Below are 22,312 nucleotides of genomic sequence, written 5' to 3' on the forward strand. Positions count from 1 at the left end.
AGGAAGTTCCACCTTTGTGATACTATCATTCAATTTCTCGGCCATTCAGAGAGCCATGATCATGTCCTTTCCAGCAGAATCTAGATGTCAACCAGGGGTTGGGAGAGCACTTTCTAAAATACAGGAGTAATGATTTCTTCTATCTTTCTAGTCTATATCCATCTTTCTAACCTATCTCTCATTTCACCAATTCCCTTTTGTAATTATTAATTCATTATACTAAATATTCCCCACTTGAATTACTATACAGTACTCTTTCATGACTAGACTCAAAACTGATACAAAAGCCAAAATAAATAATATTTCCATTCGAATTCATGTATATAGAGTAAAAGACTAGGCAAAGTTTAAAAGTTGAAATAAAAGGGGGGCTAGGCTATTGGTTGGAAGGGAAAGAAACAACTTCATAAAATGAAGCATGGACAAAACTTTCCTAGAAGATAAATATGTCCTTTATATTGTTTGAAATAACAGTCACACAGACTGTGTGACAGCTAGTTTTATATCAACTTGACATAAGAGTTACCTGAAAAGAGGGAACCTCAATTGAGAAAATGCCTCCATAACACCAAGCTGTAGTTAATCTTCTTACCTTCTTAATTAGTGCTCGATGGGAAACGGCCCAGCCTATTGATGCCATCGTGGGCTGGATGTTCTGGGTTCTATATGAAAGCAGGCTATCTAAGCCAAGGGGAGCAAGCCAGTAAGCAGCACCCTGCTATGGCCTCAGCACCAGCTCCTGCCTCCAGGCTCCTGCCCTGTTTGAATTCCTGTCCTGACTTCCTTCTGTGATAAACACAGATATGGAAGTGTAAAGCAAATAAACCCTTTTCTTTACAACTTGCTTCTTGGTCATGGTGTTTCATCACAGCAAGAGAAACTATAAAGACAGATGGTGTATACAATTGTAAAAATTAATAAAACTCAACCTTTATTTACCTTTTATTCCTTGTGTAGGTCACATCTCAATTAAAAGAGAAAAGAAAAAAATCTATGATTCCATGGAGAAATATCAGATTATAAAATGGGACAGGAATGTGGCTGAACCTTGAGGATCATGTTCTAGAAAGCAAGGAAGTACTGAAAATAATAGTTACGGTATATACTAAAAAATCCATTTGAACTATTATTCTATTGATTCAACAGAAAACAACAGAGCACTGAGTCACAGAAAGGATTATAACCCATTGAATAAAATTAACTCCACAAACATGCAGACATATGTACGTGCATCTATACTCAGGCACATACACATAAAATACATGTACACACAAAATACGAAATTTTTTAAATACATAAATTGGGTAGTAGCTGAAAAGACAAGCGAAGTCAAAAGAACCTTGTCTTTTTAACATGAAAGAAAAGAAATGGCATGTTTGATGAGAATGAGTTAATTAGAAAAAAATAGAATTGCTGAATTAGCATTCCTTTTAATTTCACTTATTTAGTTATTGGTGTTTTCTTGTTATTTTCTTTTTGTTACTTTGCTTGTTCTTGTTTTGTTTTGTGTTTGAGACAGGGTCTCTCTACATAGACCTTGCTGTCCTAAAACTCACTCTGTAGACCAGGAGAGCCTTGAACTTATAGAGATCTGCCTTCTTCTACCTCCTGAGTACTAGGATTAGAGGCATGTGCCACCAAAACTGGCTGAAGTGGCATTCTTAAATATATAGCAGGAGACAGTTTATTGCACACATGAAGGGTTACCTATAGAAAGAAGTGAGTGTACTTACTTCTTCACCATATGTAGATTTAAATGCTAGTAGATGCCTAAAAGTGGCTTCTGGTGAACTTCTCTTCAACTTTTTCAGTAAAGAATTAAGAAAAGGCATTAGCTAAGAAGAATGGAAAGTATTAAAAGTGCAAGGTAAGAGAAAAAACTACGAAAAACTCACCCACTCTGCTCCTGCACTATATAACAGGATGACCTGGAAGGATTACGGTCTCACTTGAGGTTTGTGGTCATGAATTTAAAATAAAACCAATCAGTAATGTAGTATGCTTTTCACTAACCACATTCAGCTTCATGAGTGCAGGCATGGAAAAAGTGCAAAGCCGGATTTAACAGGAATGCAGTTTTGGCTCCATAAGGAAAATGAATCAAGGAAATGTGAGAGTGTATAACTCAATAGTACAGAACTTGCCTCATATGTGCAAGGCCCTGGGTGTAAGCCCCAGCACTACTAAGAAACAACAGTAACAGAGTTTCTCTTTGAAGGAAGAAATGTCATCAAGGGTTGTATGCTGGGATAATTAAGATTGATATAAGCTGAATAAGAAAGGGAGCCAAGGCTACCTATAGTATAAAATGGCAATATAATCAATGGATTACATATTCTAGTAGGGTTAAAGGATTGTAAAATAAGGGTTACAAGGAGAAAGATGAAAAGAAATAAGCAGTGGTCAGACAGTGAGATTCACGAAATATAAATTATGGGGATTCTTTGGTTTGTAATAAAGAATAACTAAGTCAGAAAATGTGATCACGCTCTCATCCCTCTTGCATCTTGGCACTCTCACCTCTCTCCCCTCTTTTCCTCTTAGGTTCTCCTCCCCTCCCCCCTCTCTCCACATAGTCATGCTGGCCTCCACTTCTCTGCTCTCTCCTCTCTGCTTCTCTCTGCTTCCACTACCCCATTAACTACCATCCTCTGCCCTGAATAAACTCTATTCTATACCAAAAAAAATAAAAAGAAAGAAAGAAAGAAAGAAAGAAAGAAAGAAAGAAAGAAAGAAAGAAAGAAAGAGAAAATGTGATCATTCAAAATGCTGAAAGATTGAACTGCTGAAAAAAAATCTCATGATCAAAATTACCATTGATCATACCAAAGATTAATTACCAAAGATTAATATATGAAATAGTACTGCTAAGAGAGAAGAGAAACAAATAAATGAGAGGGTGACTCTGAGTAATAACTGGGCTGACTTCTGTATCCCAGTGCCTTGGAGGTAATCTTTAAATCCTGGTAATTTCCTGACTGATTCAAATGTCTCTCTCATTCATGGTAGGACTAACAGCAGCTCCTGGATAGTTCATGGTAACGATATGACTCTAAAAAGGTCTGGCTATACCAGAAAACCCAATCATGTGACTGGTGGGCTTTGAGCCATGAGATACCAACCTGACCAAAATAAAGAGCCAGAGATTGAGTTCAACCTATAACCAATAATTTAATTATTTCTACATAATGAAATCTCATTAAACATCAGATACTGATGCTTGTGTGAGCTTCTCAAGTTGATAATACTCTGGGTGTACTGTCAAACATCCATGTGACAGAAGATTTGCTCTGACTCCCTAGGGAAAGATACCAACTTCCCATATAAGAATCTTTCTGCCCTCTCTGTCTTTTCATTCAGCTCATTCTGTTTAAATCCTTGATGCTACCATAAAACTACTGCTATACGTACACTGCTTTCCTGACTCCTGTGAATTGTTCCCATGAGTTCTCAAATCCAAAGAAGGTGGTAGAACTCTCAAATTTGTAGTCCATTTGCCAAAAATTAAGAGTCTTCAATCTCTAAATTTAAAGTCTTTTAGCTGTGCATGGTGGCTCATGCCTTTAATGCCATCACTCAAGAGGCAAAGGCAGGTGGATCTCTATGAGTTTGAGGCCAACCTGGTCTACAGAAAGAATTCCAGGACAGACAGGGCTACATGGAGAAACTCTGCCTCAAAAAAACTAAATAAAGAAAAGAAAGATCTGTCTTGTGGAGAGCTGAGACTTTAATTTGTGAAGTTTTTTCTAACACTAAATAGCCAGAATCAAAATTTATTGTAGGGAATGAGCCAGGAGTCATAATCAAAAGGGGTCTGTAAAAACTATAATCTGATAGCATGCAGTTCAAAGCCAGAGAATTTTAGAGAAAAAAAAGGAAAGTGATCTGAACACTGCACATGAGGATCAAAAAGGACATCTTTCTCTAGCTCCAGCTCCAATAGCCTGAGACTCATAGGAAAGAGAAAAGGGGAAGGGGATAGCGTCATTTGAGAGGGCTTCAGAGAAAGCAATGTCTTTTTGGTTTTTCGAGACAGGGTTGTACTGTCTCGAAACAGACAGTACACCGTATAGCCCTGGCTGTACCGGAACTCACTCTTACCAGGCTGGCTCGAACTCAAAAAGCTGCCTGCCTCTGCCTCCCGAGTGCTGGGATTAAAGCTATGCCCCACCAATGACCAGCAGAGAAAGCAGTATCTTAAGAAAAAGAAATCCCTACAGAGCATTACAAAAATTTAGTAGGTTGTAAAGATGAGAACCAATACTCAAAAGAGATCCACTAACATGAAACATAGAACAACTAAGTAGTGAAATCCTAGAAGTTAGAACTTCAGGGGAAAGATAGTAATTGGCTTAGTTAGGGTTACTATTGTTGTGATGAACACTTTGACCAAAAAGCTGGGGAGGAAAGGGTTTATGTCCATACAAGGAAAGGGTTTACACTTCCATATACTGTTTATCATTAAACGAAATCAGAACAGGAACTCAAACAGGGCTGGAACATGGAGGTAGGAGCTGATGCAGAGGAGTGGCGCTGCTTGCTTACTGGCCTGCTCAGCCTGCTTTCCTATAGAACCCAGGACCATCAGCTCAGAGAATGGCACCACCCACAGTGAACTGGTCCTTCCCCCACTGATCACTGATTAAGTAACATTTTTCTCAGTTGAGGTTTCCTCTTTTCAGATAACTCTAGCTTGTTAACATAAAACTAGCCAGCACAACAATCAAACTACCAAATAGTGCAAATGGGTCAAGTCTTAGAAAGGACCACTGACTAAACAATGTGAAAGTCACTGATGAGCAATTTCAGAGAAAAGATGGAGGAGAAAGCCTGACTGGAACAATTCAAAATAGAGAAAGCTGACTTTTCAATATTCTGTAAACCATCTAAAAGCAAACAACAAAAAAATCTGTTTACTAATGAGTATTAGAGATGGTTAACTGCAAAAGAAGTATTCATGCCTTTGGTATTTTCTCCTAGGGGGCTCCTTTCATTCTCCCCAATTGCATCCCCCAAAATGTGGTTCAACCAAGGTATGGAATCCCTTGAAATCCAGCAACTTTGTTTCCACTAATAAGACTTGACTTGGTTTACAGACTTCAGATATATTAGCCATTCCAGTGGCATCTGCTAGGAGAGGCCAGGATCTCCATCATTCTGAAGTTATAATAATCCTATCTAGACAAAGCACTGCACTAATTGGGTATCTGAGGATTTATCAGGAAATTTAAGGTGGTAAAACCCCTACAGATAATTATTACCTATTATTACCCTCCCTATTACCCCAGGTACTGGTTTCCAGCAAAGATGCAAAACAACTTAATGGAAAAAAGGATAATCTTTTCAACAAGTGATTCTAGAGCACCTAGATATACAGACATACAGAGAAACAAACTTAGAGCCTTACCTCACACCAAAAACCAGGAATGGACCCAGACAAAATTAAATCATTCATCCACATTAACACTGCACATGAATGTCTATAGTAACATTATTCATAAAAGCCAAACACTGGAAAGACTTCAAACGCCCATTTGGTGAATGGATAAACAAGATGGTACATTTACACAATGGAATAATATTCAGCAAGAAAATGAAATATTGATTCATGATCAACACAAATTAACCTTAAAAACATGCTAGACAAAGAAACTGAAAGCAAAAAATTATATTTGTTTTTGTAAAACAAAACTGCATGTTATGATTCCACTTATATGAATCTCCAAAGGCCAGTTACAGAAACAAGCAGATCAGTGTTTGCTACAGCAGTTTCTTTTTCTTTTCTTTTTTTTTTAACATTCCAGTCCATGTGCCCTCTCCCAGTCCCCCTTCCCACAGTTCCTCTTCCCCCTTGCCTCTGAGAAAGGGTGCTCTGCCACCACTAGGCCTCCCCCTTCCCTGGGGCCTCAAGTCTCTGGAGGATTAAGTGCATCTTTTCCCACTGAGGCCAGACCAGGCAGGCCTCTGCTGTCTATGTGTGTGCTCCTGGTTGGTGGCTCAGTCTCTGGGAGCTCTCTGGGCTCTGGGTTAGTTGAGTCTGCTGGTCTTCCTAATGGGGTCGCTCTCCCCTTCAGCTTCTTCAATCCTTCCCCTTATTCAACCATAGGGGTGCCTGATTTCAGTCCAATGGTTGGGTGTAAGTATCTGCATCTGCCTCAGGTCAGCTTCATGATCTCTTTTCAATCCCCCAAAAAACTTTATACAATCCCAGGTGTATTAGCTGATTAACATGGGTATACAAATCAAAAACACTACATGATAAAAAAATCATAAAGATATTTAATATAATTATTTTATAATTTTACCATTTATTAAAGACAAAGCAAATCTGTATGCTAAGGAGATGGATATGCTTGTTTATGCTTACAAAAATAACAAAATCTTGACTGAATAGTTGATACTTAATAATATATATATACAACTTTGGACTTTTTTCTTAATTGATCAATATTTTTGTAATTGTCAGTGCTGAGAATGCCATTTTACATAATTATGTAGTATAAAATGACAAAAATAATGTTTAGGATCATTTCAGAGATTGCTGGGTATTCTAGCTGTGTCAACTTGATACAAGCTAGAGTCATCAGAGAGAAAGGAGTCTCAGGTGAGGAAATGCCTCCATGAGCTCCAGCTATAGGGCATTTTCTCAATTAGTGATCAATGGAGGGAAAGTCCAGCCCATGGAGGGAAAGTGCTAACCCTGGGCTGGTGGCCCTGGGTTCCATAATAAAGCAGGCTGAACAAGCTAGAGGTTGCAAGCCAGCAAGCAACAATCCTTTATGGCCTCTGCTCAGCTCCTGCCCTGACTTCTTCCATGATGGACTGTGATCTGGAAGTGTAAGCCAAATAAACCCTTTCCTCCCATTTTACTTTTTGGTCACTGTGTTTCATAGCAGCAATAGAAACTGTAAGTAAGATACTACCTTTCTCCCAAACCAAAATTCATTTAACACTCTTAAAGTCGACTCAAAATTTTTAAAATCAACATTCTAACACAATGCAACCTAAACTGAAATACAACACTAAATTGATAATATGATGAAAATGACAGTAGGAAAATATTAAATGTCTTGGTTTCCATAATTAAACTACTGTTTTCTATGAGAAAACCATAGTTTTTCTCATAGAAAACATACAGAGAAAAGAAAAAAAACCCAAATCATAACATACAACATACAACTGTGGTTCTGTTTTTTCACTTCTTCCCTTGGGTTATCCAGGTGCTGCTGCACACCAGATGGGAAAGGACAGAGAGGAACTGAGGTCTGAGGTCTGATCCTTCCCCAGGGTATCAGGCCCCAATGCACACAGAGCTAGAAAAGATGAATCGAAGTCTGAATGGGTGGGTCAGCAGGATTCCCGCCCCACACTTCCATGTTACAGCTCTCTTAGACAGCGGTCAACAACATAGCTTGTGCTCTTTATTTGGCGTGAACATGGACTACATACAAACCTTGGAAAGTGAGAAGGGGTTCTTAGGGTGAAGTTTCATTGGCTGAGGCTTAAGGTACTGGGGATACCACATCTGCATGGAGATGTGGCATTCCAGGAAGTTGAACCTGGATTTCACCAAGGATTATATGACATCCAGGTAGAATAGGTGTCGGGCTCCCTAGATACAGCAGAAAAAGAATCCCTACTGACAAAGGGAGTCCTCCATTTTGCGCAGAATTCAGGGAAACTGTCCCAACAGGGTAAACTACAACCTTTTAAATAGTGGGATCTTCCAACATAAAATATCAAATCTGAGCCAAGGTGTCAGATGGTATTCACTGGAGTTCCCTGCTTTCATGGCATGTACACTCCAAAATGCACAAGTTGTGTTCAAAATCAAGGTTGTAATGAGGTGATACAATGAACAACAAGCCTACCGAAATCATCTTGGATTGTTATACATTGGCGTTTGATTCATTTTTGGTTGCTGTATGTTCAGAATTCTTTTTACTGTTGTTAAATGATCCCTACATTCACTCTGCAGCCCCATATGGAATCATGATCCACAATTTAACATGGCCTATAACTGGAATTAAGAACAGTAGCTGACTACGAACAAGCTAAAGGGAATTTTCTGAGGTGATAGAAACATTCTAAAATTAAATTGTTTTGACTGCTCAACTCTATACATTTATCAGTGAATCATTTAATTATACATTTAGAAGAAAACTATTAAAAGAAAAATATCAGACAAGGAAATAAAGATAACTTATTATCCTTCTGTGACATCTAATATAAATGTGAGAAAAGATGGAGGATGGCAACTAGAAGAGATGATCAAGAGAGAGTCTCTGAAATTAAAGAAACCAAAATGTTTTTAAGCTATTAGCAGTGGTCTAGAAAAGGAAAAAAAAATACAGAACAAGGTGAGAAGTACTTTGGTGGACAACTGAAAGGAACAGCCTTTGGAGAAAGAAAAGATGGATAATTCATAGTTAATGCTGGCAAAGACACAGGTGAAAGGAAAAGTATTTCTATTTTCTTAGTGCTGAGAGGAATTTGATGGAAAGAAAATGTTGGAAGTCTGAGTTCAAGGAAAAAATGTAATCATTTACGTGAACAAGAATATAAAAGAACCAGAGTAATATAGGAAAGATGGACAGTACTAAATTAATTTAAAGTTGTTGGAGACTGAGCAGTAATTTAAAGTCAACAAAGTTATTCTGCTCCAGCAATCATTCCCTGTAAGTATACAACCATAAAACAGATAGCACTAGTACTAACTGGCATTACATTTTATCAAGTAAGAACAACAAGAGGTGAGGGTTTGAATGGGTTGAAAATAGACTCAGGAGAACAACTATGACAAGCTGAGACTCCAGCTGGTAGAAAAGGAAGCAAAAAATAAGAGTGTTATGGGATGAAAACGGCAATAATTGAAAAGTTACTACTGGGACTGAGGATGCAGCTAAGCTGGTACAATGTTTGCCTGGCATTCAGGAAGCTCTGAGATAGATCTTTTTTTCTTTTCTTTTCTTTTTTTTTTTTTTTTTTTTTTTGTTTGTTTGTTTGTTGGTTGGTTGGTTTTTTCGAGACAGGGTTTTTTCTCTGTGTAGCCCTGGCTGTCCTGGAACTCACTCTGTAGACCAGGCATGCCTCGAACTCAGAAATCCACCTGCCTCTGCCTCCCAAGTGCTGGGATTAAAGGCGTGTGCCATCACTGCCTGACTCTGCGATAGATTTTCAGCACCACATAAATGTAGATGTGATGCTATGCATCTGTAATCCTAGCACCTGGGAAGGGGAGGAAAAAAGATAAGTTCAAGGCTAGCCTAGGCTATCTAAGATTCTCTTCAAAAACTAATAAAGGGTACCAATAAAGTGAAAGAATTCACATCACTGGGTACCATGCTAGTTTGCTTTCACCATCAATTTGACATAATTTGGAGTTATGTGGGAAGAGGGAACCTCAAGTAAGGAATTGTCCAGATCAGACTACTCTGTTGGCATCACAATGACTGATCATCTTGATTGATGATTAATGTGGAAAGGCTCAGCCTCTGTGGGTAGAGCCATGCCTACAAAAGGTGGGCCTGAACTATCTAGGAAGGCTAATTTACCATGAACAAGTGAGCCTGCCAGTAAGCAGCACTCCTCCATGATTCCTGCCTTGAGTTCCTGACTGGACTTCCATCATGGGAAGTCCTCCACTGATTGTGACCTGGAAGTATTAGTCAACTGAATCCTTTCCTCCCCACACTGATTTTGGTCACAATGGACAGAAGGGTGCTTGTTAAGGCACAGACCTTAGGATTATCACCTACATCATCCACAGCAATCTCCAGAATGCGATGGGTCTGTACTGCCAATGCTATTCGGCTTTAGTGTGGGTTAGCAGTAAGAGCAAGGCCAAGACAGGATCAACAAACCCCCCCAAAGATTCCAAAATAAACACTGGTCTATCAACGTCAAAGACCAAAGAATTGGATAAAACTAAACTGCCATTCTCTTGGGTAAGAGTGTTCATGGCATTGTCTATAATTACAAAGCCTGTCAACTCTCTCTAAGATAGTAATACAGTTTTAAATCTTACAACTTTAGTCATTTAATAAGATGTTTTAGGGTTTTCTTGTGTTTTTTTTTACATTTTAATATCCTTGCCTCCCTAGAATAAACCTACCTGATCACGTTATACTACCTTTCAAATGCACAACTGGATTTTATTGATTTTTTATTTAGAATGCTTGCTTCTCTGGTCAAAGAGTAGACTAATAACCCTAATAGTTAATAATAGTGGACAAAAAAAGCACCCTTAACATCTAACAGATAGGAACAATAAATGATGGTGCTATGAGCTATAAGTATTCAGCTTTTTAAAATCAGAATTCCATTTACTGAACCTAGAAAGAGAGCTCTGATAGATGGTTAAATAAATAATGCAAGTCATTGAGCAATGTAATAATAGGATCCTCTATCTAACTGAAAACAGCTTATAAATGTATGCATATTAGCTTATTATTTTTTAAACAAAGAAATCCAAATATCTTCTAATGTCTATTGCCACAAGGAATATAAAGAGAAAAGGAAAGGCTCTAAGAGAGGAACATACTAACATTTTATTTACCCCTTGTTTATTTTAATGGTTATAATAATATATTTTACTCTGTAATTTTTTTAAAAAGGCAGAATAGTGAAGGAAATACCCATTGCCTATTATAGTTAATAAAAATTAGCTGTGAACAACTAAACTATTTTTAAAATGTGCAACAATATAATGGGAAACTGCATAAAAGTGATCTTTCTGAAGGGCATTAAATGGGATGTTTTCAAGACAAACTTTACTAGAACTTCTTATGTAGCCAAGGATGACACTGAACTTTGAACTCTAAACTACCTGCTTCTACCTCCCAGGTGCTGGGATTACAGGCTGATGCCAGAACACTGGTTATGTGATGCTGGAGATCAAAGCCAGTGCCTCACACACACTAGGCCACCACTATCAACTGAGAGACAGGGTCAGCCTAAGACAAACTATTTTCATTTTATAATTAGTACAAAAGTACTGATTTGTAAGGTCATTCTCCCTCTCACCTTGCCCCCCCCCCCCTTCCATGGCCCTCTTCTCCCTCTCCTACTGAGGACTGAACCTAGGGCCTTAGGCCTGCTAGCACTCCACCACTGAGCTATATTTTGGGGATTGAGATTCTGAGCAACTACCCATGCTACAGAAAAAAGGACAAAAATTTTTCAGGATTTTGTTTTTGTTTTGTTTTTGTTTTTCAAGACAGGGTTTCTTTGTGTAGCTCTCTGACTTTCCTGGAACTCACTCTGTAGACCAGGCTGACCTCGAACACAGAAATCCACCTGCCTCTGCCTCCCAAGTGCTGGGATTAAAGGCGTGTACCACCACTGCCAGGCTCAGGATATTTTTATATAGTAGATTGCCAAGACTTTTTGCTGTATTTTTGCTTTGGCTACTTTAGCCAACCAGCTTGCTCCAGGGATCCTGTTTCTTCCTCTATCATAGTAGAAATTACAGGCAGGCCATTATCCCTGCCTGGTGTTTCCCTGGGAATCGGGGATCTGAACACTGCTCTCTGGCTCCTTAGGCTTTTCAAATTGGGTGGTGGTGAAGGCATTTAGCTTTTGTAGACCAGTAGACCGAAGACTTATTAAGGCACATAAACAAATAATCATTCAACAATATGAGCCACCCAGTACTCCCAGAGCTCCCAGGAACAAAACCATCAACCAGTACACATGGTGTTTGTTCCCACAGCTCCAGACGAATAGGCAGCAGAGGATGGTCTTACTGGACATCAAAGGGAGGAGAGGCCCTTGGTTCTGGAAAGGTTCCATGCAGCAGTGTAGGAGAATTCCAGGACAGGGAAGCAGGAGAAGGTTGATTGGGGAACAGGGGAAGGGGAGATGGCTTATGGGATTTTCGGGGGGGGGGGGGGGGGGGGGAGGGCCAGGAAAGGGGAAATCATTTGAAATGTAAATAAAGAATATATCTAATTAAAAAATAAAAATAATTTAAAAGAACAAATAATCATTGCCAACTGTCTATCTCAATTCCTGCTTTATCGACGATTTTTTCTAGATTTTTAAAAAGTTTATTTATTTATTATTTTATATATGTGAGTACCTGTCACTCTCTTCAGACATACCAGAAGAGGGCATCAGATCTCATTACACATGGTCATGAGCCACCACGTGGTTGTTGGGAATTAAACTCTGATCCTCTGGAAGAGCAGTCCTTGCTCTTAACCATTGAGCCATCTCCAACCTCCCTTTTCTAAGGTTTTAAAACAGAAGAGAGACTTTCTTTGAAAGTTGTTAGATATTTCTGATATTAGAAAGTGACAAGATTACTTAAGAATCATGTTCAATTTAAGAGACCTTAAATGGAATATAGTGGTATAAGCCTGTTTGTTATCCCAGCAGTCAGGAACTTGAGGCAAGAGTTCGAGGCTAACCTGCACTATGTAATAAGAGCCTGTCTAAAATAAACACAACACAACAACAAAAAAAGCAGTTTAACTTTCTGCAAAAAGAGACCAGTTGTGTAGTAGAAAGAACATGCGTTATTTTTAAATCAGTAAAACAGGTATGAACTATTATTCTGACACTCACCAGCTGTGAAGGACTTTTTTAAAAACTTACCTTAGCAGGATTTTATGTAGAGACAATTCTGGAATTTTGGTTTCTTTAAAAGACAAAGAAATATTATAAGAATGTTCTTTCATTTTAATCTGAAGTGTGGAGATGTGGGGCTGCTTTGGACAACTACTGACTTTGATTTACCTCATGTTCTAGCATAAGCATGGTTTTGCCACCTACAGAAAAGTTCTGTGATGTGTGATTTTTGGAATTCCGGGAGCTTTTAAGAAGGTATGTAAAGGCTAGTGTCCTGATAGGCGGTTGGTGGTTGGTGGTTGGTAGCCATTCAGGGGAGTAGGTTGGGGTTTGTTAGTAGTAAGACTCAAAGAAGAAACAATAGGAAAGAAACTAGATTCTGAGAATTCTCTCCCTCCCCTATCTACCCTTCTTTCTCTCTTATCTAGTACTAAGGGGTGAAACTGGGGGGGGGGGGGAAGGTGAGGAAAAAGAACCCACAAAATAGCAAAGACCAGCTACAGTTTATGGTTATAGGATGAAACGATATAATTCAGAATGAAAGATTGCCTCAGTATATAATAAAGTAGAAACAATCAAAACAGACACTCAGTATCAACTTCTACCCTCCACACCCACCCACACAACCTCCCCACATATTTGTAAATATGCAAACACACATGCATTTACCACACACAGCAAAAATGTTTTAAGTTAAAATTTTTAAATGAACATATAAACCATATAAACTCCTTTTCACAACACTTTTGTCACAAAAGGAAAACAGTAAACTATCAACAGTAAAACTTTAGAAAAATGGAAATACTAGTTAATATGCTATGTCTTTAACTGTATTTTTTAGAAGTAGAAGAAATATCTAGGACACAGAAAAAACAATATGAAATTTCTAAGCTGGGCATAATGGTACAAGCCTTTAATCGCAGCATCTGATCTCTATGAGTTTGAGACCAGCCTAGTCTACATAGTCAGTTCCAGGACAGCCAGAGCTACAGAGATACTGTCTCAAAAATACAAAAACACAAAAACAAAACCATAAAAATACTAAATTTCTGCCCTCAACTGAAAGAGAATAGCAATAAAAAATCAGGAAATATACATGGAAGGAATTAATAAACATCCAAGAAAATGACACCCTAAAAATGCTCCAATTTTTTTCAAAATAACTAATGCACATTCAAACCTTACATATAACAAAGACAAATGTATCAATACATACATACACACACACACACACACACACACACACACACACGACAATTTTTTATGGAAAATACACAAGAAACAAATCTAAGGAGAAAAAACTATTTTGTGTTCCAAACTCTTCTCTGCTTTGGTCTGTCTCTCTCTCTCTCTCTCTCTCTTCTTTTTTTTCTTAAGACAGTCCCCACTATGTGGCTGTCTAGCATGGGTTCACTCATAGACCAGGCTTGACACCTCCCAAGTGCTAGGATTAAAGGTGTCTACTACCACACACGACTCTGCTTGGGATACTTCTTTTTAGAAGAAGAAGGGGGAAAAAAAAACCAAACAAACAGAGTCTAACTTCAGAGTTATACATATTAAGAATGCTATAGCCCTGGGGCAGTGGGGGTAGGGGGTTGGGGTTGGCAGCACACACCTTTATTTCCAGCACTCTGGAGGCAGAGGCAGGCAGATCTCTGTGAGATTGAGGCCATCCTGGTCTACAAAGTGAGTTCTAGGACACAAGGTTTCACAGAGAAACCCTGTCTCAGTTTAAGGGGCTATGGAGAGGGAAGACACGGGCACACAACATGTTATAAAGAAGTACAACTAGGGTTTTTCAGGTAAGTAATACTAAGGCAAAGTAGTAAATTTTCTCAATAAATAGAAGCAGGTATTTTCTGTAAAAGCCTAATAAACACACTAACCTAACATTCAAAGAACACTAAGGGCATAGACTATAGAAAAAAATCAAGGAATGGCAAACTTTTGTAGAAATATTTAGGCTTTGTAGGCCATACAGTCTCTATGGCAACTGCTAGACTCTGCTGTTGACCCAAAAACAGCCACAGCCAATATGTAACCAAATGAGCATAGCTATGCCACTTAAAAAAATCTAAAAACTATTCCTAGCTTGAAGGACACATAAAAATAGATGATGAGCTAGATTTAGTCCACAGTATAGTTGGTCAATTTCTATAATACATAAGAAAGTAATTTGGCTCAAGCTCACACAGAGAACCTTCTATTCTTTCTCCAGTTACCTCCCTATGAAACATTTTTAAAAAGAATAAAATTTGGTTACCTATAGAGAAAATGTTAATTACAATCTAAGTATTAGTCAGAATATTTAGATTTAAGTATGTGTGTGTATATTGTTTATCCTATCCTGAGACAGTGTCTTTCCACGTAGCCCTGGTTAGCCTGTAAGTCTCTTTGTAGGCCAGGATGGCCTTGAACTCACAAAGCTCAACTGCCTCCCAAATGCTAGGATTAAAAGCAAGTGCCATCATGCCTGACATGGGATGAAGTTTCAAAGGCATAACTAAATCTGTACTCAGTAACAGGATAGTAAGCACCCACTATGTACTAACTATACTGATGCAAAACATAAGATGAAACGTCATAGGTCCTGCCTAAAGAAATCTAACAGATTAGTGATGAGGCAGTCACATAAATAATGGTACAAAGGAAGAAGACAGAATAGTACACTCAAACCCACTTAGGTGAATTAAGATTAACCTTCTTCACTCAAAAGATTCTGTTTAGGCCAAAACATTAAGAATTTGCCTGTCTCACAAAACCAAAAAAAAAAAGGAGGAGCAGGAGGAGGGGGGAGGAGAGAGGAGAGAGGAGAGAGGAGGGAGGAGGAGGAGGAGGAGGAGGAGGAGGAGGAAGAAGAAGAAGAAGAAGAAGAAGAAGAGGAGGAGGAGGAGGAGGAGGAGGAGGAGGAGGAGGAGGAGGAGGAGGAGGAGGAGGAGGAGGAGGAGGAGGAGGAGGAGGAGGAGGAGGAGGAGGAGGAGGAGGAGGAAGAAGAAGAAGAAGTAGTTGCCAATAGAACAAAGGAGAGGGATAGTCCAATGCAAAGAGAACTTTATACAAAATAGAATATGAAAATGTAAGAGATTATTATATATTAAAAGAGTTCAGAATTACTGAATAACTTGAAGACAAATGTGGCAAGTAATAAGTCAAAAGATGTAAGGAAAATGTCATTAATTACCTCATTGGTTGCTAAGGATCTCCCATTTGATTTTTATTCCTCTAATGAGAAACACTAAAGTTTCTGAAGAAACTAAAATGATCAGCTAAAATTTTAAAACTGTCATTCTGGGGTTGGGGAGATGGTTCAATTGGTATAAGCATGAGGACCTAAGTCTGAATCTCCAGCACCCTTAGAAAATACGAGTTATGGCTACATGTACCTGTACCTCAGCATTGAGAGAAAGAGGCAGATGAATCCCCAAAGCTCGCCCAGCAAGGCTGGCCTAGCCAAAAAGGTAAGCTTTCCAGTTCAATGAGACATTTTGTCTCAAGGGAAAGAAGGCGGCACCAGAGGAAAGCATCCACTGTCCTCCTCCAGCCTCTACCTGCACAGGTGTATACATCATATTCATATGTATGCAACACGTGCACACACCACCACCACCACCACCACCACCACCCAATCCATTCCTACTACCACCACCAACAGAAGGGGTGCATATATATCACTCTGTTACCAGTGTGGAGGGATCTACAAAAGAAAGGCACATAGAAGGTAAAGGTGTCTTCTAGGCAATCTGATTAATTTTTAACATGCCAAGATTATTGGCTAAAATGCAATAGCTTAGTTTAGGTGACTGATATCAGACTAACTTGAGTTCTAATAAAAAGACACTAGAGAGCTTGTATCTACTATTACTGAAAAAAGACAGAAACTGATTCTATGGAGAAAAAATAATGGAAAGTATAATAAAGACTAGCATGGCCTAGTTCTTTTGGGTCGGTGTCTCTCTCTCTCTCTCTCTCTCTCTCTCTCTCTCTCTCTCTCTCTCTGAATTATTTTATTTTATATATGTGAATACACAGTGCACCGTGTACTCTGTACATCTGTACTACTCTGTACATCTGTACACTGTTACAGATGGTTGTAAGCCACCATGTGGTTGCTGGGAATTGAACTCAGGACCTCTGGAAGAGCAATCAGTGCTCTTAACCACTGAGCCATCTCTCCAGCCCTCTTTTATCTCTTAGACTTGATCATATTTATCATCCACTAAAGAGGAGCAAACAGAAGCTGAAGACAGCAGGATACTTTGGTGTGGCCCATAAAACTCATTTGAAATTTTCATCATCCACAAACATAGCTTTCAAATAATTTCTTTTTTGGGAGGTAAGGGGTTAGAGATATAACTCAAAAACACTTGCCCAACACATATAATGGCTTGTGTTTCAGCACTACAAATCAAAAGTTAATTGATCTAAGAAAAGAAATGTGCTTCCCGAAATAACTATGGTACTACAATTGTTTAGAACTTTCTGGAGTAATAATAAGTCTCTCCTTTTTCCACATCCACAACCTGCATAAGCTTTCTGAGACTCAGACACTGAGTTCTTGGTTCTCCTTCTACAATTTCTTTGATCATAAGACTCACAATAAGACATCCTCTAAGAGAAAAATGACCTCTGAATAGAAAACATATCTCTTAAGCCTGAAACTTTCAATGTTTCTCCCCACAGCTTCAAGAGACCTTAGCTCCTTGGTCTGTTTTGTGTTGGTTTGTTGTTGTTGTTGTTTTTATCTTAAATAATTTTCATTTAGTATGTTACTTGAAAACATGCAATACAAATAAGCCAAGAAATAGTTTTCACAATATAATAAAGCATAAAAAATTTATTTACAGTATCATTTATCTTCCCACCAAATAATAGTATTTGATGACTGTAGGCATATTAAGCAAATATAATAATACTAAGTTATCAATTAATTCACAGAGGAAAAAAAGAAATGTCTAATAATTAAGCTGGCTTCCAGTATCTGTTACCTTGCTCGGACTTGTGTTAGAAAATAAACAGCCATCTGTACCAGCTTGCTCCAAGTACTTGAAAGGAATCTGGGTACCATCCGTAAAAATATTCTCCTTAACTCTGGGTGATTCTGAATTTGATCCAGTATAATTCAGCTAGAGTGCCAAAGTAGTTTCCCTCAGATTTTAACTGTATTTCAAGAAGAAGAAAATATGACAAAGAAAGAATCTTATGCATTGTAATGCATAATTATTCTAGTATATATCCAGTAAGTATCAACCATTTCAGTATTTCCCTTTTGGAACTCCTGTTATTAGTATATCCTTGTTTAGAGTCTACTTCCTTCTTCATTCAAAAAATTATAATTATTTAGGAAATACTAAAAGGATAAAGTCAATTATAGCAAACAACGAGAGCTAGCATGGCAGAGGTAAAAATCAAGGGTGAGGTGCTGGCTTAATGTTAGAGTACATGCCTAGTAAACACAAGGCCGTGGGCTTATCTCTAGCACCACTGGAGGAAAAATATTAGTAACAACAGCCAGACAAGGTGGCACATGCCTTTAATGCCAGCACCATGGATGCACAACAGAATGGATAAGTCAACTGGGGCTACATATCGGGACCCTGTTTCAAAAGAAAAATGTCAATGATGGGAGAAGGAAATAACCAATTAAGGTTTAACAGTGTTGGTGGCAAATTTTTACAGTAAAAATGCAAACTAATTACAAGTAAAATTATCAATACAAATTCAGAGCAAGTCTGAGTCTATATTTCAATCAATTTTTTGAGTATAATAAATTATATAGTTTTATATCCTAAAAATGTTTGTCCATAATTAATATGTTAAATACCCATAATTTCAACAAATGTAGACTAAGGTAAAAGACTGCTTGGCTACATGGACTATGTGAGTCACAAGGTAACCAGAAAATATTTCTGTGAACAGAATGGCAGAAATAATTAGCAAAGAAAATAATTATCACAATTGTTGAGAGGTGACAGTCCACTTTCTAAAACAATCGAAGCTGTATGAGGAGTGTGGAGTACACTGTTGCTCTTTGAGTTTTATTCGTTTTTGTAAATATTTCATATGTAAGCAATACTATAAAACAATGGTTTAAGTGCTAAGAAAAATCTGAGCAACCAGTTGTTTGGAAAAGCCAATTATTCAAAAGATCCAACCCATTTTTGCTAATCAAGTTAAAACAAATAGAGATCATAAAATGTAAGTATGCAAGAAAAATAATTTCATCTTGATTTTCCAAATAAAGTTAGCAATAAAAGTTTACTGGTACTTTAAAAAAACACCATAAGGTATATGTATGTGTATATCAAACTACCTGATTGTAACTTTTTACCTCTAAATTTCACCCCAAAGAAAACACAACTATAAATGTGTCTTTAATCACATGAAAAGTCCTGAAAAAGAATGTTTATCCATGTCTACAGAATTTGCTTTATGGTAGATATGTGCATTTTAGGCACAGTATGCCTTGTCAATACTAATGTGAGAGGACAATCCTGTATAGTGATAAAGGACAGTCTGGAGCCAGCGTTTCCAGCCAGAGTTTCTAAATTGAAACAGCATTTCCAATTCTCAGCTACATAGTCTTTGGCAAATTGATTTGTTTCCATTTCTCCTGGGTAAAATGGAAATAACAATATATACCTCCTAGGATTTTGTAACTGTATAAACAATGCACAGGACTGGCAGGAAGTGTGTGCTGTATAAATGTAACTTATTACTACTAAAGTAATACAATCCCATGTTCCTGAACATACTGTAAACATTTTTAGCAACCTGAATTGACTAATATCAGATACTATTTAAAAGGGATGCCAAATCTAAGATTTGGTTAACATTTGTTCCTAGCTATGCACTTTAAAGTAAACAAGTGATTACTAAATCTACATAGCCACTCCAATGATAAAGAACAATCTGAAAAGGCTGTTTCCCAAAAGTTGCAGCTATCAATTTCTTCCCTTACACAAGGGGGCAGTGATAACAAGAAAAGAACAGGGTTCTGCAACACCTCTTCCTACAGACAGTAGGGGGTGGCAGTACATATGGCTTACAGTCAGAACAAAACAGGAAGACCCAACAAAACTGCTCTTTATTCTCTTCTGGCCCTCTTCTCTCTTTAGCCTCACAGAGCCTCAAGGTAAGGGAAATATCTAACGTTCAAAATTAATAAAGAAAAATCCAATTTCGTTTTTGAAGGAAATGATCCCTCAGTGAATGAATCTGGAAACAGGGCGAAGCCAATCAGTATGAATTTTCAGATTATCTGGCAAATTACTATAATAAGAACAGCATTCACGCAAGTAATTCAATTTATAAGAATTCCAACATCACACACTAAAATGTCATCAATAATTAAATATATCCTAGTGAAGACATCATATATTTCTGCTTTTGTTTCAGTTACATAGATATTCAGTGTATACACATGTTATTTTTACATAGCTCATCTAGCTGTCTTTTGTTACTTTTGAAATTACAGTATGTTCTGACAATTCTCTCAAAACACAGATGTTCTTAGACGGAAGTCACAACGTTTTGCAGTATGTGGGGACACACACACACACACACACACTTAGAAAGATGCAGTTGAAGGAGGAAGAGAGATAAGGAACAGTTGTTTCATTTGTTTCTGGTTTTCACTTACATCCCTAAGATGATTTACCTGGTAAATGCTACAAGAACACTGCACTGACAGTATCCATGTCTTTGCCTTTAATGCCAGTTTACTGTATAGCGTTTTTTTTTTTTTAATCTTATCTCACCATCCCATCTCAACAGCTAAAACATACCAGAATATTCCACTATTGCCAGGCTCTGTAATTAGCCACTGCCATAGCTTTTGGCTCCAACCCTTCAAAATGCCTGAAAATTTATCCCTTTTGTTCACCATATTGTTTTGTTTTCCTTGTTCCACTTATTTTCACCTGTGTAAAAGCCAAGGCAGGGACACAGATGAAAAATCGTTCCCTTTGCCTAACGATCCTGAACACACAATTACTGTCAGGATGCTTGGCTTGTTTGTCTTTTTTTGTTTATGGGATTTTTTGTTTTCCTGGAGAGGAGCAGAAGAGAGGGCAAAGACATCCAATCTTTTCCTAATGCTAATGATCATTGTTTATGTTTTCTGGAAAATATTTTAAACATTCCACACCTGGAACAGAGAGGCAGGCTACAAATGCACGGATGCTCTACATACTAATGACAAAACCTGAAATGATTTTAGCCCTTTTTTTTTCCTTTCCCATCTCACAACCTGACAATCTGCTTTGAAAAAAAATTTTTTTTTGCTTTCACGTGGGTACTTTCCCTATGTCAAAAATCGCAGCTCCTCTCGATCTCCTACTACAGAATATGTAGCAAAGAGCCCCATTAGCCTTTTATTATAGTACACCTCCTTCCCCAAAGGAATTCTTCATATTTCTAAGAACACTTCTACCATGCATTTCTACGCCACAGAGGCCAGCCCACCCTGTGCCTTTACCTGGCACATTTCACAACTACTTTTGTGCTGCATTCAGGGACACATTTTGCAACTCGTTCTGCACCACATTCCCTGCCACGTTCAGCAATCTGCCTCGCATCTATCTCATCGCGGTCCCCATCATCCAAAGATTCTCCAGGTACCAAATACCAAGACTAACCTCGGTGACAGCCAAGTGGCAGACCCCGGAGCCCTCCAAAGCCGCCCTCGGTCGCACGTTCGGGGGCAGCCTGCCTTCCCCACGCCTTCGACACCGGAGGCACTTCACTGCCCGTTCCCCTGTCTCCCCGCTCGCCTCAGCCCCAGCCCCCGCAGCTGAGGCGTCGCAAGCGAACGCCCCCCGTCACCTCACCCTTACCGACCCTTCTTCCCTGCTCCCCCAGCCCTTACCTGCCGTTCTGAGGGGCGCGGCGCACCTCGGGGTCAAGCCCGCGTGCCAGTGGTCTCCGGTGAGGACCGCGCCGCCCGCGGACGCCCCACGGAGGATCCGCGCCTCGGTCGGGCTCGGCGGGGCCTCTCTGCCGGCGAGCGCTGGCAGCCCGCGGCGGTCCTCCTGTCAGCGGCGGCGCGGGGGACAGGCTCGCCCCTCAGCACCGCGGCGGCGGCGGCGGCGGCGGGCGCCTCGCTCCGCCTCGCGCGCGGCACAGCCCGGAGGTGAGCGCGAGGGGGATGGGAACGGGGGCGGGGCCGCCGGAGGAGGAGCGCGGGGCGGCGGAGGGAGCGCGGCGCCTGCCGCCTGGGGCCCCGCGCTTAGCGGCGCTCGCAGCTGGCCGCGCTGGGCGGGCGGCTGGCGCGAGGCGGCTGTGGCCAGCGGGCCCCGCCGAAGCAGCGCGCGCCCAGCAACCCGCGCCCGGCCGGCCGCTCTCTAGCGCCGCCGCCGCGCCGGGGGCGTCGCACCCTCGGAGGCCGCCCGCAGCCCCGCCCCCTCCGGGCCGGGTTGGGGAGGAGCGCGAGCGCGGAGGGAGAGCGCGTGCGTGGGGGCGCGTGCGTGGTGGAGCGCGCGCGCCCCCGCCCCCCGCCCCTCCACGACCTGGGGGTGGGGAGGCGCTGCGAGAGCGGGTGGTGGTGAACCCCCGTGCGGCGCAGACAGAGGGGGCCCTGACGCTGCAGAACGTGTAGGCATTTCTGGTTTCCTCAGGGGGCTTGGGCTGGTGGGGTCGAAGGCATTTGGTGAGGAAGAGGAGAGGAAGCTCAATAGCTGACAAGGCCCTAAAGAGTTTGGCTCCGCCCCCGGGATGATGTCACTCTCGAGGTGGCTGC

At 39.9% G+C, this 22,312-nt stretch overlaps 1 protein-coding gene across 3 annotated transcripts in view; it reads right to left on the minus strand.

The window, feature by feature from the left end:
* The window catches only part of Tanc2 (tetratricopeptide repeat, ankyrin repeat and coiled-coil containing 2), a 347,779-nt gene extending 325,839 nt beyond the window's left edge, over nt 1-21,940 (minus strand). For 2 of the 3 annotated variants that reach the window (XM_052195690.1, XM_052195689.1), the window contains exon 1: nt 21,443-21,939. The gene's annotated coding sequence lies outside the window, so the exon portion shown is untranslated. Of the gene's footprint in view, nt 1-21,442 lie in introns of all 3 variants that reach the window. The other variant, XM_052195688.1, reaches the window with a different exon arrangement.
* Nucleotides 21,941-22,312: the final 372 nt, after the last annotated feature.

Source organism: Apodemus sylvaticus, chromosome 10 (genome assembly GCF_947179515.1).
Source record: "Apodemus sylvaticus chromosome 10, mApoSyl1.1, whole genome shotgun sequence".
In the NCBI taxonomy this organism is placed as follows: domain Eukaryota; kingdom Metazoa; phylum Chordata; class Mammalia; order Rodentia; family Muridae; genus Apodemus; species Apodemus sylvaticus.